Source organism: Lagopus muta, chromosome 2 (assembly GCF_023343835.1).
Source record: "Lagopus muta isolate bLagMut1 chromosome 2, bLagMut1 primary, whole genome shotgun sequence".
Taxonomy (NCBI): domain Eukaryota; kingdom Metazoa; phylum Chordata; class Aves; order Galliformes; family Phasianidae; genus Lagopus; species Lagopus muta.
Window position 1 is genome coordinate 97,057,508 of NC_064434.1, and position 27,007 is coordinate 97,084,514.

A 27,007-nucleotide genomic window follows, 5' to 3' on the forward strand; every position below is an offset into this window, starting at 1 on the left:
TCTGTTAAACTCACAGTGTCATGAACGTTCATAGGATCCATTCTGGAAATGCTCAGAACAGTGGACAAGAACTGTAGCATGCATATACTTTTGCAGGGCTTGGATCTTGCTGCCTTCAGTGGTCTGTGGCTCAGGATTGTGAATATTTATAGAAAACATATTGCTCTAGTTACCACCCAGCTCCAAGGAGAGAATGTTAAACAGATTATTCTGATCTTTCTCAAGGTTCCTTGTTTCTCCATTGTGTCAGAAAACAAACCTTGAGGCCTCTTGTGAGAGCAATCATTGTGTATACGGAATGTGAAACATTTCTAATTTGTACAAGGAAGCTCAATGGCATATACTGTACAAACACACACAAAAACAACATGTGGAAATAATAAACATGTTTATGATGGAAATTTTTGCTTTTATTATTTTAGGATTTTGTCTGGATTTGAAACAATTGTTACAAGTACTAGCTTCAGTCTTTCATTACTAACACACTCATAACCCTTACCTCTCTAGTAAAGGGGCCATATTCCTCCTTCTTAAGGTGTACCAATTATTTTTAAGTGTACCAGCTGCTCACACACCAATCTGACAGATTTAGAGAGCTTAACAGACAATTGAGATCTTGAAGTTCCTTTGGTTCTGTATGGGAACTGCTGAATCACAACCTGAACCTCTGATTGATCACCTGAGGCAAGCAATTCACCTGTGCTGGTGGAAGGGGTGGAGCCTGGCTGCACCTCTCCTAGACCCCTTTAAGAGCTGACTACCGGGGGGAAGGGTTTCTTCTGGAGATCCACTCTGCAGGAGTTTCATAAATGAGCCCAGGATATGGGTAGGTATCCTATCTTTTCTAATTTGGTGTAATAACTATGTGCTAAGCTCTTTGGTATACCTCATGTTATAACATCTGTACTTCCCATTGCTTGTACAGGTTCTTTTAAATCTAACTGCTGTATTCAAATTTTGATTCAAGTAAATTCGTCTACTAGAATTTGAGTGGAGAAGTTCTCTGGCTTGTGAACTTCTTACTCATAAAGACAGTTGATAGTACCTGAAACTGTACTTCCAGTTCTGAGATGGAGGTTCAAGAGTAGTGTAGCTCCAAAGGTACAATTGTAATACGCAGCTGGTATTATGAGCCGGTATATGAGGTGGCTCAGCTCCTCCACGCTCTGAGTATGCGAGATCTTGTGGCTGATCCTGCACTGCTGCACCGGCTCTTTCCAGTGTTGGGTATTTCCCTGCTTGAAAAAGAAATTTCCCACGTTCTCCTCATTTAAACAGAAGAGGAGTGAGTAAACCTGGCCAATATAACAAAAATGCATTTTCCAGAAACGCTGCATCACACTTCTTTCAATTCCGTTTTTAAATCTATTTGTAAAAATGCCCACATCTTGAATACAGTACTTGCTTTTGGATTAACTACAAAATCTAATTTGCTCTGAAATTAACTTTTGTCCTTCCTTTTTCTTTCTTTGCCTCAAATTCAGACAAAAACGATATGTATTTTTATGTCAGCTTTACTCAAAGCAGTCTAATTTGTCAATGAAAGAAAAAAAATTGGTTGCTTGCCCACCAGTGATAATTGCCTGTTCTGTAAAATGCTTCAGAAACATTATGAGTGTGGAGGCCTTTACAAAGTCCCAGCAGTTCTATGATGAAAGAACTGCTGAATTGTTCCAGCTAGTGGAGATTTGTCACTAGTGCAGATGAGAAAACCATGGACAGCCTTCTGCCCCATCCTGCACAAACTCACCTGAGCTGGAGAATGTGAGAAGAGCAGAGACCTCAGCTTGCTCTTCCCAGAAGAAAACGTTCAAAACAAATAGGGCATTAGAACTACAGACTGTTTAGGAAGTAATCTGAATGTTGCATGGGAGGTATTTCAGATGTATATATTCTATAAAGTTATAGTTCTCCAATACAATCCACTTTCTGTATTTGGAAAGCCTTGGAGCCCCCTGAAGACAGAGGATGCTATGCTCTTAACAGGGCACTGCTTTCCATCCACACACTAAGCATCCATTAAAGAAACTCCATACAAGGATTGGGGAGAATGATGGAAGTTCATTTTTAGGATAGGTTTATTTTTATCTTATTTTTTGGAAGAGTTAATTTATTTTTTATACATCTCTCTCCAATGAGAGCTCAGAATGTCTGAAATAGCACAGCATCTTGGAGTGAAATTTTCCTCAGGAGACTGATTTTCTTTTATTTTTATTGCTGAGGAGAGCAGGAATTTATTAAAGCCTAGAAAAGTGGAGGAATTGGAACTTTCCTGCCAAGGTAGATGAATTCCCAAGCTTCTCTAATCACTGCTGAGAAGTTCTTTTACTGACTTTCCCTTGTAGCGGAGAGGCAATATTTTGTCCATATTATCAGCTGACAAATAAAACAACTGAAGTCCAAAAGGGGGAAGAGGGGAGAGAATTGCTCAAAAATGTATTTAAAGACACAAGCTTTCCTGTAGAGGAGTTTGTTTGGTGAGAAATGGATCTCTTGCTACAGTCTCCAGTTTAAACTGGCTGACCCAGAAGGAAGAAAGTGCCTGGGAAAGAAGCAAAAGCAAATAAATAAAAAGTAAAAAGCAAGTAAAAAATAGGATTTGCCTTTCCTACTTTTCAAAATTATGTGGGTATGATGGGACTTGTGTCTTACCTCTTCGGGAGCCAAGTTTTATGTTTGTTCATACCATGTAGTAAAGAGCCTAATAGGAGTCTACTGTACAGCCTCCCTGTTGTTGCGTACTAATGATGGAAAAGTTAATTAAGGCAGTCAGTGTTTACCACTGGTTCAGAGAATGGAAATTTCTGAGGTCTGATGGTGCTTGGTGACATGGCAGCTAAGTTTCTAGGCTCACAGTTACAACCCACACCTCCACTTCCAACTCTTGCTCTCTAGATTCCCGTTTCCTGTATGTTCATACTCCTCCCCTTTTCCTTCCTTGTTCACTTCCCCCTTCATCCATCTCTCATTCCTCAGGTTCTCATAGTTCATGTTGAGCTTCCATAGTGGCAGTTGTTGCCATACTGATGGCAATTATGGGGATGAGGAAAGCAGAGCAAGATAAGCCATAGCTGATGAAATATCCTTCCCCTTTGTAACATACAGGGATGGAGAATTTGCTTGGATTTTAAATGGGGTCGATCTTAACCTCAGAACAAAGTAGATATTTGTTATTGTTTGAAATATTTCAGATACAAGGAATTTCCTCCTTCCTCGCTATTTGAATTCTCTGATTTTTCAAAAACATTTAAGAGACTATTCAGTCGTGTTCAGATCTCACACACATTAAAGTTCTGTTTATGTCAGAGCAGAGGGACCTGGTAGAGCCTGCACTCAGTCAAGAGATTGGCAGGCATTGGCATACCCGCTCTGACTTCAAATTGCTTTGGTGTGGTGACAGGGGAATTGAGATTCAGGGAGGTGTTCTACAGAAGTGGCAAAGCTTTTGGGCTAATTACCACTCACCCATACATAGAGATGCACACTAACACAGTCACCTCTGAACAAGCTGGATCAGGGATGTCTGTCTGATCTGCAGTCGCGCTTTTGAGTTGCAGTGATCTGCAGAGTTCACAGAGTTAAGGTCTGAATAGAAAGGCTGATGAACACCCAGCCTGCTGGGCCACCTCATTTCAGTTTTTGCATTACAGAATGAGCTGCTGAGGTGGTGATAAATACATTGTTATGGGGATAACAGCAGTGGGGAAGTAGAAGTTCTGTGCTTTTTCAGAGGCAAAATTTTCAATCAGAAGGATGTAGCTAATATACTGAAACTACAGAAATTAGGAACTCAGTTCTCTAATTTGAAATTCTTGAAGTCATACAGGTTTGCTTGTCTGCATAAGCAGCAGCAAGGAGTAATGGGGAGGGGATGGAGGTAATCATGGTTGGCTTTGCAGTGATATCAGGAGGTGCTGCAAGGGCAGTGATAGTGTTAATCCGGATAGCAAAGGAAACCAGGGAGCAGCACCCAGACTTGCCTTCCCACTCCAGGTTCCTCTTACACCAGCCCTTGCAGAGTGCCACCTCTCTGGAGGACTGACCTGTGAGAGTGCATTCAAGCGCAGAAAAAATCTTTCTGCTAGTCTTTACAGGCTGTTTTGCCTGCAGGAGGATGGAAGGACTGTGGGGAAGCAGTGCTATAGGCTTTCACTGCCCTGCTCTTTATTAAGAAGCTTTGGGTCTCTGCCCAGTGGATGTAACTGCTCCAAATAAAAACCTATTAAAGAAACAAAAGGGAGCTAATATCAACTGCTTGAGGTTTCAGTGGCACTTCACCTCCCTACTTATGAGCAGTGCCTGATGTATAGATGTTGTTTGGAAGCTAGGCAACCTTCTACCAAAATAAGACATGAGCCTTTTTCAATCTGCAAGTGTGCAGAGAGGTGGGTGTATATAACAATATGTTACCTTGTGGTTGAGATCAGAAATAATGTTGCAGCATCTCCTTTATTCCATGATTTTCCATATACTCTGCAGTCCTTTTCCTTCCAAAAGTTATATAAGATAAAAAGGGGGAGATGATAAACCACATTCCCACTCTTTTGTTAATACAAATGCTTGAAAGTGACCAAAGAGCAACTACAAGTCCAATTAGTTTGAAGGAAAAAAGGCTAGCTAAGCACCTGTAATGAGATTCAAACTCCCAGAGAACACTGCTTTTCCAAAGAGATTCTGATGGTCACCCGACAGAAACCTCAGCTCAGAAACAGCTTCTCTGTGAAGGGAAGAAGGGTTACCAGCCAGCAGTAAGGTTGTGTATACAAGAATCTGTGCTTCAGCCTACTGCCAGCCTTGAGCAGGATGGCAAAATAGTGAATATTGTCATGGAAACTGCTGTTAGCATGGGCTAACTTTTCAGCTATTGAAAAATAATTCAAGTAGTATTTTTATTTATTGGTGGGAGGAGACCTGGTAAGGTGCTGTTGTAATTCTTAATTCATTTTTTAGAAGGAGCATGCTTTCAGATAGGTATCTCTGAAGTAGAGAAGGGACCAAACTGGAGTTTCTTATCTTCCTGGCTCGTAGAATGATGGGTAGATTTGTTTTGGCATGTCTGCCCAGATTTAAGCTTGTTTAGAACCCACAATGTGCTTATTCAAATCGTAAGAATAATAATAATAAAAAACATCCAGGGGCCTCCTTTTGCTTGCTTTTTGGACTCAGTCCAAAATGGCAGAGCTTTTGCAAGACCAGACTGCCTCCAAATGAACTTACAATATTTCCACTGCTGGGGCTAAATGTTGGCTCAGTTATTCATGGGATGTTTGTGCTGACAGACCCAAATGTGAGTCTGGCTCCAGCCTCGGACCTACACCTCTGTGTATTAACCTACTCCTATTCCAGACAGAAACTCGAATATTATGATCTTGAGCCACTTTTACTCTTTCAAAATCCAGCTTCATCTTCAACGTAATGGTACCACAGGCCTTCTTCTAGCAGAGACATTCAGGAGCTTGCCTTAGCTGTATTGATTCAGCAAAGACTTTCAAGTGTACCCTTACCTCCACGTTTTGACATTTCTGATCTATATACATGCTGAAATATCCATGAAAAAGAATAATGTAGAAGGATGACTGCGAGGTAAAAAATGATACCTTGTATTTTTCCTCATCTAGATGTAATAAAGCAGTCCACAGGATCTTTGCTGTGATTTCACAGCGAACACCCAAAACAAATTTTGGTGTGTGTGTGGGTGTGCTTCTTTCTTTGCCCCCCACCCTCTTCCCCATTATTCCTCTTCCTTCCAGTACTGCAGAAGGAAGCACTGAGGTGAGCATTCCTGCAGCAGCTGTTCAGACTTGTCCAAAATGCACGCTGCTCCCCACGCAGCCGCAGCCACCGGGGCACCAGGCCTCTCCAGCCTCTGGCTAAGGGCTGCACCTTACCTCATCTTTCCGCTCTCTTCCAGGTTCCTGTCCTGCTGTCTGGGGGAGAGTTTTGGCAGCCTGCCCAACCAACTGTTGCCCGGAGGACTCCCAGGTGTGGGGATGAGTGGCATTGGCATCGACATAACTGATGGCTCTCAATGTAAGCATCCTTTGCCCACAGGGAAGAATGTATACATCTCTACTGTAGCTGCATGCCGATACCTCTTTCTCTTGCCTACCATATTCTCCTTTCTTGCATACATATTGTCTGTCTTTTCTATAGTTAAAGAAAAATGTAATTGCAATGCATGGACAAAGCTGCTTTCTGAAGACGATAAACCGAGTAGCTTATTGTCCATAAACAGAAAAACCTTTCTGGATACTGGATACATACTGCATTTTTTAAAGTTGCTATTATTTATATTACATGTTCCCGAAACTCCTGACAGAGACCCTATAATTTCATGAATTAGTCCAGACACATCACAAGAGCTTCTCTTTCTGCGGCTGATTTCTTGGCAAAAAAAAGAAAGAAAGAAAGAAAAAAGCCAAATCATCATTGGCAGACTTTAGGTGAAGAGTTTTGGATGTGTACACAGAGTTATTCACCTCGTCTTTCATTAATAGTTTGTGTGTGGTATTTTGTTATATTAACATTTCTTTTTCAAGATTTTGGAGTACATGACATCAGAATGGTTTTGCTGGTAAAATCAGACATAGCTGTGGTATTAGGAATTATTCTAGACATAGTTAAGTCTTGTTGTAGCTGTACTTGCTGCAGCACACAGCTGGGTCTGCTACATGCCACGAAGGGCAAACAAGAATGGCTTTTTCTTAAAATGAGTATGGAAAGGCTCCCAAAGGAAATGTTTTTGTTTTTTTGAAATCTTTGTGTAGCATAGAAAGGGAATTTGTGGAAGAATGATAACAAGAGAGAGCACGTCTGTGAGAGAGATAAGATTGAAAAGAGCTGGTAAGCAAAAGTGCTCAAAGTTGAGTTCACGGAACAGTACAACCTTTAGAAAAGCCAATGCTCTTTTAGTCATGTAATTGGGTACTGATTTCCTGTGAAATACAGATCTCAAAATCATTAAAATGGAAATATAAATTCTGTTTTTAAAGTCATATAATAAACACTCTTTGTTCTCTACATTAAATCTAAGAAAACAAATGCATTCTTGCAGGGCACAGTTTTAGGTTTTGCACTGACTTTTCTTTTCCAGTGATTTATATACAAGCACCATCTTGTGCATTCTTTCTGAGATACCATGTATGGCATGCCTCAGACAGCAAATGCTCAAAAGCTCTGCCTGCACAATTTCCATTAACAGCTCCAGAAACAAGAATGGGTGAAGGTGACTGGCTGAGTGACCAGCTGGTTATTGAAGCAAAATAATGCATAAGTATATTTGCATGAATTTATGCATGTGTATTTTAATATATATGTGTGTGTGTGTATGTGTATACTTTGAGATTGAATAGACATTCACTCTGTAGCTCTGCTTTCCATGATTAACCTCTATTAGCATTGCAATTACAAATACCTGGTCAATGTTTCCCTTTGATCTAACCTGCCTGTCACTCAATAGTCTTTTAAACTTCACATTTCCTCTCCATTTCTTGACATTTGTCATTGTCTTCCTTGTGAATGCTGCCTTGCTATTCTCTAAAGCTGGCCAAAAAGCATGAGGAGGGTAGATTGTGGTATCAAGTACCACCCTTGAAGCTCAGAGGCAGCTGCCATGTCCTAAAAGGTTTCTTTATTCTGTGCCGGCAGAGCTTTGCAATTGTCCAAATACCAAATATTCACTTCCCTCCCCTTTAGCCTCCATTGAAAAAAATACCCCAGAATAACAATAAGTTATTCCCTCTTTCCAGCCTAGCCCAGTGTACATTAATACACCTTGTAATTGCTTGTCTCTACTGGCTTTAGTCCTTTGCCCTTTCTTCTCCTTCTTTTTGTACGTCAGCTTCATCATTGATCCTATTCACTCTGTTCCCACCACTGAAATCTAAGTCCCAAATGCAAGCAAAAAATACTCAGCTATTCATGACAAATTGAATGGCTCAATTTAAGGGGGAGATAGCACCTCATCTACTGTTACTATTCACTACAATAATCTCCATCACTCGTTCACTGGAGAAAGTGGCATGCCCTGGGTTCAAGTACAGACTATGCTGATGATCTGTGGCTTGAAAGGACTAGAAGGAGTGTTGCACATGACAGGGAGTCACCTTTCTGCCTTTGAAGGTTTTTGTGTATTCACATCAATACAATGGTCAACACTGCTAAGAGTCCAGGAATGCTATTCTGTTCACCCCTGAGCTGGCAGGATCCCAGCCCTCTTGCAGCAACACGCCAGAAAATAAGCCAAGAAGGCTAAAACAGGGCCAGAACCTCAGCTGGTAGAAATTTGCTGTCTATGTAACCACTTCTGCTATAGGAGGGGTGTTTTGTACTAAGGAAAATCAGGGGAAAAAGCAAGCTTCGGCAAGTGTTCCACCTTGGCAGAGGTACGTGTGTGTCTCATAGCTGCTGGTGTCTTTGCCATTGGCTCCTAGCTGCCTTAAAGGAGCTGCACATAGGATGAGACCCATCAGTGGTGCTGATACAGAGTGCCAGCATTTCTTGAGCTGATCAAAACTCCTATTAACAGAAAATTGAGTTTTCAACAGCACAAGGATGTACATAGGAAAGCCTGCACTCCTCAATTCTTTTTGTTTTTGGACTTTTCACGAGCTGGCTGAAAATGTCAGAAAGTTTTCTCTGAAAAATGGGAAAAGAATCAATTAATTGGTAAATTCTGTCCATAAGGATCTGATTTTGGCATTTCTGTGCTAAAAAGATTCTCCTTCTGGAAAATTTAACTAAATATTTTCAGTCAGTGAAAACATTATTCCATTTTTTCTTGTTAATGAAACTTAAAACATTTCACTTTTTTTCCATGTACTGTTTTTGCAGCTGCATAACTAAACAGTTTCAAATACAGGATTATGTTCTTTTGTTTTTCCCTGTTAACTTCATTAACTGCATTTCACCGGCAGTGTAACTATGCTGCATTACCAGAAAGTGGTCAGAGAGTGGAGATAAAATTATGTTAGTTACAAATGGTAGTGCAGCACACTGATTTCCTGAAGTGCAAACAGTTGCAAAAACTATCCAGGACCAATAGACTTTCACATCACTGGCAGCCAGAAAGGCTTGTGGGGGCATTACTCCTATTAGAGAAGTTTATGTCCTGGTGAGTAAATTCCAGCCCTTCTGCACAACCAGCAGTGTACAGCTACCCTGCAGAAATGGTTTGTTCTACCCACAAAAATTAGAACAAACGAGTGGGCATGCCCGACCTTATCCATGTTTTTCAGGTGATAGAGTCTGTCCAGATTTTTTGATAGATCCTGGGTAGATAAAAGACTATTCAGGGGGCTGACATTTTCTTTGATTTTCTTGGAAGAGCAGGATATTAGAAGCAACATCTGCCTGCCAATTACCTGATCGTAGCTCCCACTCAAACACAATCAAGGACGCTGTGAAATAGGATGAAGCAACCAAGTTGCACGGCAGCGATAAATGCTAACACAGACCAAAGCTCAGTGGTGGATTGGTCTTGCTGCAGAACTTCTGCTGGCTGAGCCTGGATGATCCTGAGCTGACCTGGAAAAGATGGAGGTCATCTGCTATGGCCCAGAGTGCTCTGAGGCTCTACAGCAGAAACTTGTTTTATGAAGTATATTTTGGTTGTTTAATGCTATGCATATTGTTTCCCAGGCTTCACAAAGAATCAGCTTTGCAGTTCTTGCCTCTCTGAATGAGAAACATTGCTTTAAAAAGGCCTTGAATGATACTGAATCATTTTATGCAGTGTTCTAACTATATGCTGCCTCTGATCAGAGGATCCTGGGGAAGATGACAGACAAACAGCCATTAAAAGGAGGCGATTTGTAGATTTAGTTCTGTTTAACCCAGAGATTTCTTCTTGTAGGTTTTGGCTTCAGCTGAATCAAACGCAGGAAAGAGTATTTTTCAAGGTACTTTACTATTTCCAGCCAACACCAGGAAAAGCATATTAAATAAACTTTCTAAAGATTGAGGAATTTGGCTTTTGGATTATAACTGGTTATTGTTTTCTCCAGACCAGCCTTATTCCCCTCATCTCACTGCCATTATTCCCTGTTTTGTGTAAATCAAAATGACATCCAAAACGTTGGCCAAATGGGAGCAAGAAGTGTGCTGGGCTGTATAGATTTTACCACAGCAAGCCTTAATTGTTTTGTTCAAAATCAGGTCTCAATGCCAAATCATAAGGTTATAATACATTGTTCAGAAATACTGTTTCCTAGTTGAGGTTCCTTGTTTTTTAACTTGTTGGGTACATGGACATTAGTCACATTTGACAGAATTTTCTACCATCCCGAGGGCTGATAATGTGTTTATTTATTGCAATCTAAGATTCTTGTGTAATTGTGTGTCTCTTCAATCATAACAAATGAGTTATAATGCCCTGCAAATACTAGCAGCTAACATGAGGTTTAAAATTTTAATTTTTGCTTGATACAAACTCAGCACTTTTTCTAGAAAAATCCAATCTCCCCCCTTAGTTCAGGACTAAGATTAAATTACTGTAGCTCCCTTGAGGGTCATTCACATGGAATCATGGAATGGCCTGGGCTGAAAAGGACTATAATGATCATCTGGTTTCAACCCCCCTGCTATGTGCAAACTAGCCCACCGCTAGACCAAAATATATTTCTATCTAAAAAACTGAGGTGTCAAACCAAAGCATTAACACAGAACTAGAGGAGATGCTCCTCAACGCTATGCCCTGGTTCATTTCGCAGCTCTATGAAAATGGGGAGGAGAACAGCTGCCTTTTGAAGGAGATGACCAAATTTCCTTTGATCTGTTTTTAAGAGCACATAACTTGGTCTAAAGGCTATCCTCAGGCATCACAGACATGACCGATGAAACATTGCTTCAAAGGGTGTAGTAGATAAAATTATAGCATTACTTCAGCTCCCTCTGCACCGAGTTACGTGGGAATAGTTTGCTAAAACTCTTTTTATGTCATCTTTAAATGAAAAACAAATACAGAGATGAATTGTTTAGCAAGCTAATTAAGGAATTTTCTTTTGGGCCATTCCTGTGTATACTGCATTTTTTCTCTAGGTCTTTTTGAAATTCAGACAGAGTACTGTAGATTCTTGAATAGGGAGCCTGGAACCTGCAAGGCTGGTCTCAAGGTCCCCGCAGAACTCCTAACACAGCTCTTGTGCTGAGCACGCTAGCGTGGTAAGCTATCTGTTAGGAAGACAGCCAGCTTGATGGATGGAGTCCTACTGAAGGAAATTCCACAGCATCCCTGATGATCTGTTCTAATTTTGTCACATATGAGATTGTTGATATTCAGCTAAGTTGGCTGGCTAGTCTAGCATTAGGTTGCATAATCTTTGTATCTCAACAAAGTTATTGACATCACGGTGCTGCTAAGCTACCAAGATATCTTTCAATGGAAAGAAAGTTATTATACCTGAAAGATTCCACCAACCTGAGTACTAAAAGTCAACTCAAACATAATAACATAAGGAAGAATTTCTGTGATTTACAATGAAACCTTCTTGCAACCCCACTGTTGAAATTATAGGATTCTCCATGTGCCACAGTCATCTTTAGTATCAGGAGATTATTTTTCATATTAGCCTTCACATATTGTCTTCTGAGGTGGATTGAAGATGGATAGAACCAGCTGTTTTGATTATTTTAATTTAAGAAAATTCTGATATTAGTCACATGAAAAATCTTTCTGTTACTGTTGCCATCACAGTGGTTTGGCCTAGTAACTCTTAATATGTACCACTCACTAGACTTGAAGGAGCTGCAGCAAGCTGCTTTATCACACTGTGCCTCAGCTGGACTCAGCTGGTGTGTACTGAGTTAGAAACAATTAGAAATGCTTTAATTGAAGTCAACAGAGCTACCTAAACACACCAGATCTGAAAACCCAGCATAGACGCAGCTGCACTCACAGTTATCAGAGCTCAACTGCAGAGTTTGACCTGTGCTGACTAGGAAAATAGGGAATTTTAAAACAATACTCTTTTTAGTGTTGCAAGCAGGTCAAATGCTGTTCTGCTTTTATGATCTAACTGGGAGATGGAATTTAGGAACATCAAAAAGCGCTAGAAAAAGAGTTATTGTTGAGGTCACATTTTCATACCCACAGTACTGAACTATATCTTTGAAAGACAAAAGAGCAGGTGATGTCCCAACATGCATTTGCTGCTTAATGATTGTGTTGTCGGTCTGGAGAGGGCGGAGAGGTAGGTTGAGTAACAGCATTACATTTTCCCATGCTATAACGCTGGTGATATGGTTAGCTATAATTAAAGGGTTATATAAATGAGCCATTGGAAAACAAATTAATTTATTTCCTTGGTGGGGCATGTTATGTAATTCGGGGCTCACACAGTGATCTGCTTTCCCTTTGAAGTGCTCAGCCCCCCATACCTGGTCCTTTTCTACCGATTGTTTTAAAATAATTTCAAAACATGTCAAAGGAATGCAGATCTTAAATATGCTGCAGCTTGAACTTCCTTGAAGCAGCAATGCCTTTAATGAGAAAAAGCTGGAGAGGAGAGTGAGACCTGGCTTGTAAAAGAGTTTTACGATATGTTTATTACTTTATCAGAAAAGACTCTGCACAGAGTGGAGCAAAGCATAGCACAGGAGCTGTTGAGGCCAGCGGGTTTTTGGGAGCAGCAGGCACCCACTGCCTGCCCTTGGAGGTGTGGGAAGAGCGAGCAGACCTCATCTGGGGCAACTCTCCTCATTTTAGTGGTGCTCTGGCTTTTTCTATTTACCCAGGATCTGGCCCAGCCTTGAGGATAGCAAAAGGAAAGTCAGGCTGGTTTCTACCCCAATCAGATAAATTTTCCTTCTCCCAGGGAGATGGTCAGACCTTATTAAAAATCCAGCTTTAAAAACTAAGTGTAACAGTAGGTTTTCCTCTCACAAGTTCTTATGGTGGTACTTCTTTTATGAGCTTGTAAGTAACATCATTAAACTATATCCTGTCCTCTGAGGAAATCATTATTTGTCTTTTTTTTTTTTTTTTTTTTTTTTGCATTGTCTTCTCTAGATAGGCCTTAGGCATTAGAAATTTGAAAACAAATTCCTGAAGTTTAATTTTGCATGTAAAGCTGTAGTACAGAAAACAAACAATTTCCATGAATGCTATTTGTACTAAAGGCTACATGAACTTCCTGTAACAGACACCATTTTGGCTTAACAAGAAAATAAAAGAGGAAAAAGTATCATGCATGAGCATGGCTGCACTTCAGAAAACTCTTCCTGGCCCCAGCTGTGAGAGTCAAACAAGCTTCACCAACTGGAGGGAAATGTACTTCTTTGATATGTCTAGTGTTGAATGAAAACACATCAAGCAATAGGTTGGAGGATGCTCTCCTGCCTCTCCTCCTCTGACATACATCTTCCAAAGTGGCAGCTACTACTGTCAGTGTGCCTCTGCTAACACTGCACAAAGAAGAAACAAAAACAGACCCTTGCTTCTTCCAGGCGGACTCACTCTGAAGGCAAATTTGAAGCTATTCAGGAGCTTTACATCACCAAAGTGGATGTCCAGGTGAAGTCTAGGATTAAGTTACACCAGGGCCCAGAGTGCAAGGGCCCAGGTTTCCGTTGTTTGTATTTTCACAGGAAAATGTACAGAAAATAGGAAGTGTCAGTAGTGGAGCAAGAAGTATGACAAGCTTTAAGGCATTTGAGGGGATCAGATTGGGACTTGTGAAATCAGAAATGGTGGTTTCCTAATAAACCAGTGAGTAAATTTATACAAATTACTCAAATATTCTGTCCTTGATGCTCAAAATTACCTAAATAGCTGCATCAATCCATTCCTCCTCAAGAAACAACTTTAATGATAGTTAACTTCAATCATACACTTGTGTCCCAATTATGCTAATAGCTCTCAAGTACCTACTTGAGCATTTTGCTGACTAATGTTCTTCTGCACTGCAGCCGAAGTGCTGCACTTCCCTGGAGGAGGAAAGCAAGCTAATGTGGCTGAGTAACAGCTCCAGCATTGTTTCCATTCATTAGTTCCTTTTTGGTGCTTTCAAGAAACAGACTTTCTCTTGGGGTCCAAGAGCAACTTTTTTCCCCTTTTTTTCTTAAATCAAACAGAAAATGATGCTTAAATAAGCCAGTGTTGTTTATTTGAGTACTAAAAAAAAAAAAAAAACAATAACAACAAAAAACAGAACACTTTTGTGGTTGGGTGTCAAATCGTGGATCTTCAGTTGGAAGAATGAAATGTAAGGTTACTGCTGCAAGAAAAAAATACTGTCTCAAAATACTGAACGTTCTTTTTATTTGCATTTTGAAATTTAGACTGAGTTTAATGCTTTTACTGACATATCTGGAAACTAAGACTGCTCTTTGTCTCAGAGCGTGTGGTCATGTTTCAGCACAAACTCAATCTCACTGCTGACTTTTGAACCTCTGAAGATGCTGCTGTGCTTGGACTCCACATGACTCTCCTCTTATATGAAGAGTAGCATTGTAAGCCATCAATACATGTTTTTCTAGTGGGTATTGAGAATTTACTCGTAAAAGAAGGGCCAAAAATACGTTGATCAAGGTTCTATTAGTTTACATAGCAGATTAAAACTCGAGGCGCTGTGTCTTTGTTGAAATAGTATCCGCTATCCATCACAACGGCCCATCTAAGCCGTGGGGTAAGTCGCTCTTTTGGCAGCCATGTTCTTAAAACTGAGCCTCACACTGAGGTGAGAAAATAAACTGAAGACTCTTGGAGGAAATTTTTGAAGACTGTATGTAAACTTAATATCTTTATTATTTCTTGCTACAGCTGGCTGGGTCTCCAGTTTTATGTGTCTGTTGAAAACAGCAGCGAGCTGCTGCTGATCTCTTGCTGCTGCACAGAAGGAGCCTGCTGTGGCAGCAAGCAGCAGTGTGGGCTCTCTTGGCAACTCCCAACGAGAGCTGAACTTTTGATCTTCTGACCTTTGAAAGGGGGCAGATTTTAAATTCACAGCAAATGCTGCACACCTATTAGCCACAGGCAGATGTGACAGTGACACAGATGAGCTGTTGCCTCCCTAGAAGGTAATTATCATGTGCCTCTCGTTGTACAGGTGGCACACAGCACAAGGAGATGCACCCTCCCCTGGGAGGCTTAGCCAAGCAAGATGGGTTATCAGTAGTAAGCAAGTCTCCTTCTGCGAAGCGTAGGTAGGGAAAAACTGACACAAGGGAAAGAGAAAAGCAGCCGGTTATTCTTGCTGTCTCAAAGAGCTGCTCTTAATGCACAGTGCAGCTGAGAAAAAATGGTACTGATTACAGCAAAGTCTTTGGCTTCATGTAGTGCTTGGTATTCTATAATGTGAATTCATGGCTTTGAATTGCTGTCCTCCATTTCAGCCTCGAAGTGTTAATAGGTTGAATATTGTCCGATGTGATCATTTGAGCATTATTTTTTTTAATGTGCCCAAATCCTTCTCTTACTGAGATAACATTTTGCTTTCAGATGCTGCATCAGTAAAAGCACACAGACAAATGAGGCTGGCCATGGAGTCACACCAGCCTCAGCAGGACCTGTACAGATCAGCCATCATCACTACGGTTGCACAACCTTGCACAAGTGAGAAGTGGACTCTGGGCAGTGAGATCTGCACTACGAGATAACATTGTCCTGATGTGCCACAGGTGAGGGGAACTCAGCACCTAGTGAATGTTATTGCAGTGGAGACCTGGCAGAAGTTGTCATGATTTGTAGATGATATCTTCCTGCAACAGGGTCAGGTAGAAGGCTAGGTCTTAACCTTCAGACATGTCTAGTGGTTCTGAATGCTGTAATGTTTTGAAATTAACTTGCCTGATATGATGAGCCACTCACAGATGAAATAACCTTTCCTCTTTATTTCCTTGAACATGTCACAGGTCTTTTCTCTTTGTTTCCTTAAATCTTTCCGAGAATTCCAGCCTGGCCACACTTGTTTTCTGCTAATGAATACCTAGAAAAATATACAAGCACTAAGTATTAAGCTTTTCTTATTTCTATGTCAAGTGTATTTTCAAGTCACAGTTAAAAGTATCTGATCCGTTTTGTCCTGCCCTACATTTCAAGGAGAATTCTGCACCAAGTGAAACATTGATTTATTTAAAATACAGCTAATGAGCTTTCTTTGTCCTCTCTCTCATGCTGGAAAATCCCACCTGATCCTGAATTAACAAATTGATTTATCAAATGTAGAGCTAATGACTTCCCTTTGTCCTGTCCCCCCAGTTGCAGAATCCCACCTGATCCCCATATCACATTGATTTGATCACATAGGCAAAGCACTGCCTATGTCCAGAGGCATTTCTGCCTCACACAGCCCAGGAGTATCAGGCAGAATGAGGGGAGCAGAACAGAGCAGAACTTGCTTGCAGGGCTGATTCACCATGGGCTCAATCTCTTGTAAACAGTTTGTGGCAGGCCTAATGCAGTTTGAAAGTGCGTGTATACACATAACAAGAGCTCACAAATACCACTCATCAACAAGATCTGGCCTTGGGCTTGTGCTGATATAGATATATCTGCAGGCAACACAAGGCCGTTACATCTTGGGTATGTAAATACTGAAGTATCCTTGGCCCTCTTCCCTGTGATTTTCTGCATAAACAAACAGTGGGTCATTCAACCATAGACAATGCTCCAGAAAGAGGAGCTGAAGAATAATGGGCTATTTTAAACAATGCAAGACAGAAAAACATGGGCCCTTGCAATAAAGACAAGAGGGCACAGGTTACATGAATTTCTAGGGGTAAAGAAATACCCCAGATTAGTGTGCCATTCAGAAGACCTCCTTGTAGTACAAGTAGCAGGAACCCATCCCTTGCTGATAGTTGCTCCAAAATGCATCTCCTTTTTCCTCTGACTAGACTCTTCAGCTTAATTTTTTCTATCATAGAATGGCTTAGGTTGGAAGGTACATAAAAAATGATCTAGTTCCAACCTCTTGTCATGGGCAGGGTTGCTAACTGCTAGATCAAGCACTAGATCAGGTTGTCCCATCCAACCTGACTTGAATGCCTCCAGGGATGGGGCATCCACAAATTCTCTGGGCAGCTTTTCTTTCTGTGGGAAAGGAAAAAGTCAGGCTGAATTAGAAAGGAAAGAAAGTACTCGGGTCCTTCTCCTGACAGACTGTCCCAAGGGCTGAGAAGACAACTACATAAGCACGGATAAGCCTACAAGTTCTTGAAGCTCTTTCTGACTAGGCTGGTGAAAGTTTCCCTCACTAATATTATGCAGAAGAGTCATGCTTCAAAGAAAATGTCTGAAGTAGTGTCTGAGATACAAGATCTGAGGTGTCAACCAGCCTTATAAGAGAGCACTTAGATTATGGCACATGGACTTGTGTTAATATTCATAGTACTCTAGGCACTCCTTGAGGAGAGATGGTGCTCTCCCTAAGTCAGGAATAGTCTGCTTTCTTCTCCCAGTCCCTGATTCAGGCATGCAGAGTATGTCTTGTAGTTGTAGTATGTCTGGCTACATGACTGTATTTCACTTGGCCAAGATCTCCTCTCACTATCATAACAGTGATATTTCTTTGTTAAAACTACTGACCTTCTATTATCTTCCTTCCAGTCTTGTAGACCCTCATGGGTTTATTTCTTTAAGATTTGTGGCTGTACTGCTGTAAGCAGTTGTGTCTCTTCCCACACATATCTGGAATAAATGCCACAGTCATATGCCACATAAATTAAGGAAATAATAATACCAAGCTGAAGTAGCTTATTTTCTCCTAATTTGTCTCATTTCAAGGGACAGATGGGAGCAGGTAATGAACCTCACTTTATTTCTAAGCATGGATAAGAATGGCGTTAGCTAGTTAGTCTTTCAATTTTATTTTTCCTACCCCTTCCCTGAAAACAGTGGGCACACATCATAGGTCAGATGCAGGAAAATGCATTTCCCATTTCACAGGGGAATTCAGACACCTGAATTCCCCACACATTTGTCTCATGCCATTAGGATCTTGTCTCCATCTCCCTATGTGTCATCGTGTATCCTGCAAGGCTCCCAGCTAACAGTTCCAGCAGCCAGCTTTTTCAGTGGAAAAAATGGTGAAACAATATGCTGTCTTTGTAGGTAATAACCCATGGTTAATCAACACCGAGACCTGGGAGCCTCGGATCTGTGGTTTCCTTGCCTCAGGGGTTCAAACCCAGATCTTATACCAGGCCGTAGGCTAGGCTAGGATGGGGCTTTTTCCAGCTCCACCATGAACTGTGCCACTGTGCTGAAAGAGGTGAGCAGAGCCAGAAGGGAAGAGTAATCATGGGTGATGAAGGATGCTGTCTGGGAAAGGAGGCACAGGAGACACCTTGTTTTGGTTTCTTCTCTCAGACTGTTTGCATATTATCTTCGAAGATAATTACACTTGAAATCCATAATCATTTTCCATAGAAGGGACCTTTCAACTCCAGACAACTAGAGTCATTTCCATATTCCCTTCCTCTTTCTCTGAAACCTTGTGAAGATCTCAGGTGCCACCACCAGATAGAACCTGTATGTGGGCAGCAAGATCCTCTCAGGTGCCTGAATTTTCCCCCCAACCTCTTTTACTGGGTGTGAGATCTGTCATCGTGACTAAGAATAATTTGAAGTTAATTTATAAAATCTCTAAAAGCAGGAAAGAAACTTTCTAAGTCTATTTTTTTTCATTCATTACTTCCCCTTTCTCTTGAATTCCATCACTGTATTCATCTCAAAGAAATGAATTATCCAGAAAACATGAAAGGAAACACTTGACTGCCAAGCCAGTCACTTCAGGTATTACTTTATTGATCTTAATTGACATTTCCTTGTTTGTCTCTTTTATTCTTCCTCACTGCAATTCTGTACAGCCCTTTTTTTCTAAATTCCTGGTGATAATCTCAGAAAAAAGGCACTGTTTATTACCTGAAGAAACACATTTTAATAGAGGATTGCTTAGGGGGTATGTTGCCTTTATCAGATGAACAATTTTTTATCACCAGCCTTTTTTTCTCAGCTGTGACCACTATCTGATGCTTTGCAGGGAGGTACATCCCTGCCCTACTGGCAGTATGCATCTCGGTGATACTGCAGATCTCGGCAGCAGGAAAAGTTGTCTTACTTCACACTGCAAAATGAAGTTGTTTCTTCTGTTTTTGCTGAGCCTTAGAGTAAGATGATACTTTGAGAAAAACCTTTGTACATGAGAAAGTACTTCTTATAAAAACTGGTTTAAACACCTTTTTTGTCCCTCTCTCCCTTTTTCTTAATGAATTCAGATATGGGTTTTTTTCAGATTTTGATTTGTTAAGAAAAGAAATTAAGTCTTCAGTCCAAATTCACTTTATAAATTGGATCTTAGTACCTGATCTGCAATGTCATGGACAAAACTTTTACCCAGATTTTCCCAGGAGTTACAAACACTCACAATTTCAATAAAGTCCATATCTCAGTTTTTGTTGTCAGTTCAGCCTCCGTAGAAACTAAACAACAAAAAAAGCATTTTTTGGCAGTTTATTTGTCCCCAGCAATGCTGCTACAACTCTGTAGAAAATATCCAGTTACACTTCCAGCCCTCAGAGCTTACTCACTGGGAGCCAAAAACACCTCAGCTCCAGAGAGTTGAATTGCTCAAAAGCCTGGAGACATTTGGAAGAGGGAGTTAACCTATGGTTAACAAATCTTTTATGTTACCACATCAGCAGTGATGAAAGCATGTAGGCAAAGCTGCACTTAACGAACTATTGTGCTGTAAAGGTTACCTTTTTTGGATCTACCATTTGCTTTGTTTAAGCAGGCAGCATATTCTTCTTGTCTTTGGAGGATCCTAAAAGAAAGGCTCTTTGTTTCATTGTTAACACTTCCTTTGAGCTCACAAATTTTTTTGAATATGAAGGATGTTCTCCTGTGTAGTCGTTGGACTTTGTTCCAAACAGCTGCACCTGAATGCCGTAAGTAAGTTTCACACACCTCCTGGAAACAAGGACAAGGAAATACTGTTTGCACGGGAGAAGTAATTCGTGCATCCTCAAAGCTTTCAAAAACACTTGCCTCTTTTTTGTAAGTTGACCGTACTTAGAAACAGGTGTATTAAAGCTGAAAAAAACTACATTTGGGAAACAAACAAACAAACAAACAAACAAACCACAAGGTTCAGTTGGTAGTAGTTTATTTGGATGTTTTATCTTGTATTTCTGTTCAAGGCTTTCCTTCAAGGTCCAATTTTATCTCACACGTATTTCTTCTGCTGCAGAGATGTTGGTATGAGCTTTGTCTCTGTCATATACAAGTGCTTAACAGCCTTTTCAGGACGTATGACATTATATATAACACTTTCCACATCCGTGTGGATGTCTTGTTCAAAGTTATTCAGGAAATATGTAGTGCAGCTAAGAATTTGACTCCTAAGTAGTACACTTTCTACTTAAAATTACCTTCTGTAATGTCAAGATAATGGAAGAGAGAAACATCTGTGATTGCATGATTAAAAGATTGTAGGGAATACAGAAAAACAGTAAATATGCATGCCAAAGCCTTTATTTTCTATGTTCATTCCTTCAGGACTGTAGACTCATTTCAACACCTATATTTATGTTGGTTCTTTGAAATAATGGTAATTTCATAGGTGTCATTTTTTTTTTAATCTTCCACCTCATGTCGGTAAAGTAGCTCAAGATCCTCAGTTACATGTAATGCGTGTCAAAGTATACTGAATAAGCTTCTCTAGTACAAAGGATTCACTAAGCTTTCACTAAATTTACTGGAAAAACTGGTCTATCATCAATATACTCAATAGGGGAACATCACAATTTGTTTCCATTGCTACAGATCGATTTCCCTTCTGAGATTTCTCTGGAAAACCACAGAATATAGGGTAATAATTCCCAAACCAAGGCCCTCCTCCTGGTGTCTTCTCTAAAGAACCAATAAACCCACACAGCCTTCTTGCAGATAGTTTAGTTTTGTGAGATAAACCTCCTTAGTTGTGAGCCGTGACTTTTGGCCCTCCATCTTAGTAAGAAAAGAAATATTCCTCAGCAATTTTTGTAAATGAAACCCAAAGATTTAAGTGGTGTGTTTCATGAGAAAGTAAAGACCCATTCTAACAGGATTTGTTAGCAACTAGGCTCCTCAGTTGTTCAGGAGTGAGCAAACCACATCTCTCTCCAGAAAATCACAAGGACATTCGTTACTGGTAGATGTGTTCTGACAATGCTTACCAGCCTGACAAAGAGCTGCTCTAGTGCACTTATCATTGAGAGGCATCAAAAAGCAAGTGGGGAAACTTGTGCTTTTTAACAGCAGGAAAAGACATTTCTTCGTAATCAGAGGGTAGAAACAAGCTCCATTATATTCTTTCTTCATGTTTGAGCAGAACTTTGACAAAGGAGTGAATTTGCCCCAGAGCAGTTAAAACAAAACCAAAAACCCAAGAGGTTTACTCCACAGGCATTTTCCTGGCATTCTCTGACGTGCAGATGACTGATAATATCACTGTAACAGCTGTTATCTCAAATGTCTGCCTCCAGGCAAATTAAAAGTAAAGAAAAGCCAGAATTCTTGAAGAGATGAATAAAGAAAGCATTTGCCAGTCATTTACTGGCCCTGGATCACTTGCTGTCAGAGGTAAAATGAAGCTTGTGTGCTTTATAAGAAAATTATAGTGCTATCGCTCTTATAGCTTATATACGTAGAGCATTGAGAACAACTTTATTGCCAGGATTGAAACCAAAAGGACTGTTGTTTTAACCAGAAACTAAAGCATCCTTTCTCAAGGACTTGCCTGTGCCTTTCTGCCAGACAAGAGCAGGGCTGCTTCCAGAGGGTGTCCAAACAGAAGCCAAGTGGTACCCTCATGCAAGCAGTACATGAGTGCAGTCCCAGATACTGCATGCAGATAAAACAGTTCTGGTGCCCACCCAGGAGATCTGGCTGGAACCAGCAGGAGATGGGGCTTGGGACAAGTGTGGAGGCTCCAGCTGTGCCCTCTGGCCTCCTGGATGTGCTCATTTTAGTGCAAAACTTCTCAACTTTGAGATGCCACTGGTATAGATTCCTTCCAGCCAGCTTCCACAGTGACACGATGGTTCTGTGGTAAGAGCCATATAACTCAGTGGTGTGCCCTACCAAAGTGTATTTGCTTCAGTGTTGCAGTCAGGACTGATCAGTCCAGTCTGTGTGCAGTTTACACGCTGGAGGGCAGGTAGAGAACACTGGGTCTACGCACATCAGTGATAGTTGGAGATTAACATTTTTTTCTGATTATCTAGGGGAAATGCAGTTCATCCCACAGAGAACATCAAGATTCTGAGCCAATCTTCCAGCTCATGGAGAATGGTTTTCCACTCAGCCATTAGGTACCATCAAGCCTACAACTGTTTGCTCCAGCCACAGATCCTGAGAGTGTTCAATCTATGAAATGTGTAAAGCAACATTCAAAAAAAGCTTACTGGAGCAGACTGAAGTCAAAGCCACTGAGTGTTCTTCTCAGCGCTATTAGGAAATTATAGTGACTAATGAGTACTGAGTTGTTAGAGAGGTGGCTGATGGATTAAGGACTATTGCTTTCAGCATCCTATGAATATGCTGACCCACACAAGAGAAAACCCACAAGTTTGTAAGAGTTTCCCTTTCTAGACTATACCGTATCTCAGTGAAATTTTGACTTCATAAAAAATAACTCCCTACTGGATGGTTATCCATCTAAATTGTGTCCACATGTAATAAGCCTGGCTTATGCATACTTCTGACAATTCTGGAAGTAGAATTACCACAGAAATCTGCAGTATTTTAGTGGGTTGGGGGTACTAGTAACTGTAAAGTTCATAATGAAAATCCATCTGTCTTCTGATTTGAATGCTATTGGCTAAGGCAGGCCAAGAAAGCCACATGGGCCCCAGGAAGAGAAGTACCAGGGGAAGGAGAAGAGAAGGTCATCTTGGTTTTGCTGGGGAGGAAAAATGAAAGTTTTACAGGTGTTTGGGGAATAGTAACATCACAATTTCACTGATGTAAGATAACTGTCTGTATCTGGGAAGATTATTTTAATATTTAAACCTTCAGCATTACGGAGTGTTAACCATAGGAGAAAAGACATTTGGGAAAGGCTATGAATTGTCAGTGCTGAAGATAAGATTTAAGAAGCAGCAGTATCAATAAGACAACCACAAGTAAGTTAGGAAATCCTGCTTCTGCTCTTGTTTCTGCCCATGGTTTTGAAAATGTCACTTTTCTTCTCTTTCTAAGGCCCATAGCATCTGTTTTGTATTTGTAGCAGATCTTCCCACTCAGAGTGCATCTCCATGAGCCTTTTTGTAGGATCACAGAATATGTCAGTTCAGGGCAGGACTGTGCTTTGGAAGTGGACCTCCCATCACCCCTGCTCAGTATGCCTAGGTTCACGGGGCAAGGCAGAAGCAGCTGGGACAGCCCCAGGCAGCGGTCACCTCCATAGAGATGGAGACAGGACAAAGTGGAGCTGGAGAACTTGATCAAAAGCTTACAGAAAGCTGTGTAGCGTTGTGATGTGCCCCACTTTAGGTGCCATTTGTGTCACTGAAGCCATTCTGAGAAGTGGAGGAGACTCACATAGCGTGAGATGGCAGCCAGGGGACCTCTCCTGGGAGCCACCTGCTGAGCATGGCCTCATCCAGCCCTTCCTGCAACTGGTCCCTTGGGTCTCACTAAGAAGGGGTACTTCAGCAAAAGGCATTTCCAGGAATGACGTTTTCCAGAAGTGAAGTCAGTTCTCTGTTCCATGAGTTAAAATTCTTCACTAATTCCTGGAAAGTGCTTCAGTCGAAACATCCTAGTGGTACTCACAGGGGCAAGAAAACAATCATGATGGAGGTTGTGTAAAACAAACAAAGAACCCGGAAAAATTTTGAATTCAGGAGCTTGAAATCCTGGGCATTACTGGCATTTAGTAAAAATGTCCTGACAGGGTTTGTTGCGAAAGTGTTTGTGAAACCTTGGGTAAACTTAGGCCATTTGACTCTTTTGGTTGGAAGTAATACAAAACTCTGTGGTTCTTCCTTTTCATCTGCCAAAATTAAGGAAACCATTGTACTGCATTCCTTGTAAGTGTTAGGAGTTGCATTTGCCTAAGTAAGGCTTGAGTAAGACCTAAGTGCAACTGGAAGAAAATGCACTTTCTCCCTTTTGTGATTTTTGAAATGTATGCAGATTCAGCACACATCCTTGTGCATCCTTGTGATGACTTCTGGCACATACTTGAACTTATAAGTTTAGTCTGAACAAATAGAGAATTTTAAAATATATATGGCTGAATATTATGGGCAGCACATATCAGAGATTTGTTCAAACTCTAGCTTTGATGTCACTTTCAGTGGGAACCTGAAATATGTTTGGCATAATACTGGAAATGATAACTAGTTGTGTCTCTCAAAATAACAAGCAAGGTGCTGTTTTAGGTTGAGGTCATTTGGAAACAAAGCCATTGGGATAACTCATTGTAGTATGTATAAAACTGTCACAGGAAGAAAAAAAGAAAGTTTTCTTCTCATCATCTCTGTTATTTTAGTACACAGCACCTGTACAAAGCTGTGAGGGCTTGCACAATTCAATATGCATGGATCAAAAAGTCCATGCTGGTTGAAGGGATCATCAGTCTGCTGCAGTTTGTGGATCTGGGCCAGTTCACATTCTCTTGAAAATGAAGCTAGCAGTGCAAGAAGATAGAATAAGTTGCCCTGAGAAGTTTGTTCTTTTCAGAAATAGCAATACTCACTAATCAACAACAGCCAACTCTCTTTTTGCCTGCCCCAAAATCCTTGTCCTTACCATCTCTGTGAGACTATAAATTGATCTGTAACATGGCCAGAAGATTAAAAATAATCCAGACTCTCACAGAATGCAGAGACAAGTTACTCCTTCCAGAATTGAGAGGTCCTCAGGGAAATACTGCTCTAAAGTAAAACCAAGATAACTTAAGCATGAGTGTCATGCTAATATTGACTGTGCTGTGTCCAGGAAGTGATTCCTCAGGAATCAGTTTCCTAAAGTTTCACAGAGCCTTTTCTAGAAAAGAACAGGAGTAGACTTAGCACTGAAGTTGCACTGAAGTTCTTTCTTTGCATTGCAGTATTTCCAGTAACTTGCTGGGTAAGTTGAGTCGCAAACAAATCAACTGCAGAAGCAGAAATTTTGTTTAGTATCAGTTCTGCATGCCACAGTATGTTTCGACATTCTCCAAGGAGGTCCTGTTAATTTCATGTAACAGAGTACCAGTGCAAAGGGGATTTTAAGGTCTGACATTTACTTGTGTCTCTTCAGATAGGACAGATAAGTGTACACTAAGCAATTTGATGTGCCAGTAATGCTCAGCCAGACACCAGTGCTTTCGGATTGAAACGGAGCAACCCACTGAATTTCATAGCATCCACCTTCTTCCTCAGGTGACCTTCGTGATTCAGCCTTGCTCACAAACAAAGGGGCACATATTGAGTACAAAGAAGCTGCCTTTGTCACCTGAGGTTTCTGTTTTGCCTTTGGGGTACCACGACCCCCCACAAAGAGTTGTGCAAAGCCTCTGAGGCCAGCTGCACCCTGGGTAAACGGATGCCAGGGAAGGGACAACATGGTTGCAAAGACCGTGTTGAGTCATTCAGGCCTTCCTCATATCTCTGTCACAGTATCTTTTGGAGTCTGTATAGATTTTTTGAGCCTGTTTTCTGTAAACACGTAAGATCAACAGGTAGCGAAGATCACTGACTTTTTAATAAAATAAGCAAGAATCCGAGCACTACTTTGTATTTAAAGACTTATATTTGATTTCTTTAGGAAAGCAAATTCAGCCTCACATCTGAGAACCATTTCCGAAAATGAGCACATATATCCAGCTAGCAGAATCTTCCATTTGCACAGAAAACTTTCAGACACTGTTTTTTTTCTTCCAGATGACTTTTATACCCACTTGGGAAACAAATTATTGGGCTAGTTACCAAACTTACACACTCATAAAAAGGTCAAACCAAACAGTGATCATCAGGTGTTTGCAGGTCAGTAATTGCATCCTTAGTGCTAGAAATAATTGAGAATAAATGGTATTATCTGGAGAAAAAGTCCTTCATTTTTCTTTTCAAATATTCCATCATAAGATAGCAGTAAGTATAAAAAATAAGGAATTGAAGGCGATAGAAAGTCTCTACTTAATCCCAGAGCATTTTGGTGAAAGCCCCTCAAACCTTTCAGTTCAGAAAAGCACCTAAGAAAAGGTGCTCAGAAAAGACCATTATGTCATAAGCAGTTTATGAGGTCCCAACTTTTGTGGACATATCCATATCCTTGAAGTTAATAATAAGCCTAAATACTTTGCAAAATAAGGTTGCACTTAGAGGCAAATATAAGCATAAGATAGGTGTCAAATAAGGCCTTAACATTTAGCAGACCACACTGTTAGCCACACACAGATCTTTTACCAGTTAAGCTATGGGAATATTTTTGGAAAAAGCATTGACCAGTAAAATAATGTTGAGCAACAGATCCTTGGGCATCAGGATGGATACTCTGAAAAGCATGCTGTTGTAGGAAGTTATGTGCTTGTGGAGTTCTTCTAGTTTATTCTCTGGTCATGCTGCTGCTTTGCATCCCAGTCCCAGTCCCACAAACAAAAATGTTGCTCCAGTTTCAACAGTCATGACAACAAAGGGAGGAGTAAAGCTGCAGTCTGCTCCTGACAGTTTTTCTTTTCAACTTTTTTTCTTAGCAGTTGAAGAGTCTGAGCATGCCTCACTGGCCCTGCACTCCCAGCACACGAAGCCATCTGCAGCCACCAGTCATTTGGAGCAGCCTCTCACATGCTGGCTTCCCTACGGGGAGTTTCTCACAGCAGGATCAGCCGCCCTTCCAGCACATCACAGGTGTTCTCCACATGGTGTGAGCAGGTGAGAGAGTGACTTTGCCAACCCATGATGAAGTTTGGTAGCTGAAATACAAAATCCAAGTTTGGCTTGAGATCTGAATCTGGCACTCGGCTTCATCCTCTGCTCCGAGCCAAATCAAACTGCAGCACGTCATGAAATCCAAACACCACTGTGCTCTGGGTCGCTT

The 27,007-nt window shown here is 40.9% G+C and overlaps 1 long non-coding RNA gene across 2 annotated transcripts; it reads left to right on the top strand.

Annotated features, from left to right (window-relative positions):
• The first annotated feature begins 772 nt into the window (after positions 1-772).
• On the top strand, positions 773-26,851 carry LOC125689015 (uncharacterized). Of its 2 annotated transcripts, none has more exons than XR_007374988.1 (4): positions 773-826; positions 5,912-6,030; positions 15,437-15,615; positions 26,664-26,851. It is a non-coding gene; the product is annotated as an uncharacterized LOC125689015 (long non-coding RNA). The 2 variants fall into 2 exon arrangements; XR_007374989.1 differs by lacking the exon at positions 26,664-26,851 and adding an exon at positions 22,207-22,688.
• Positions 26,852-27,007: the final 156 nt, after the last annotated feature.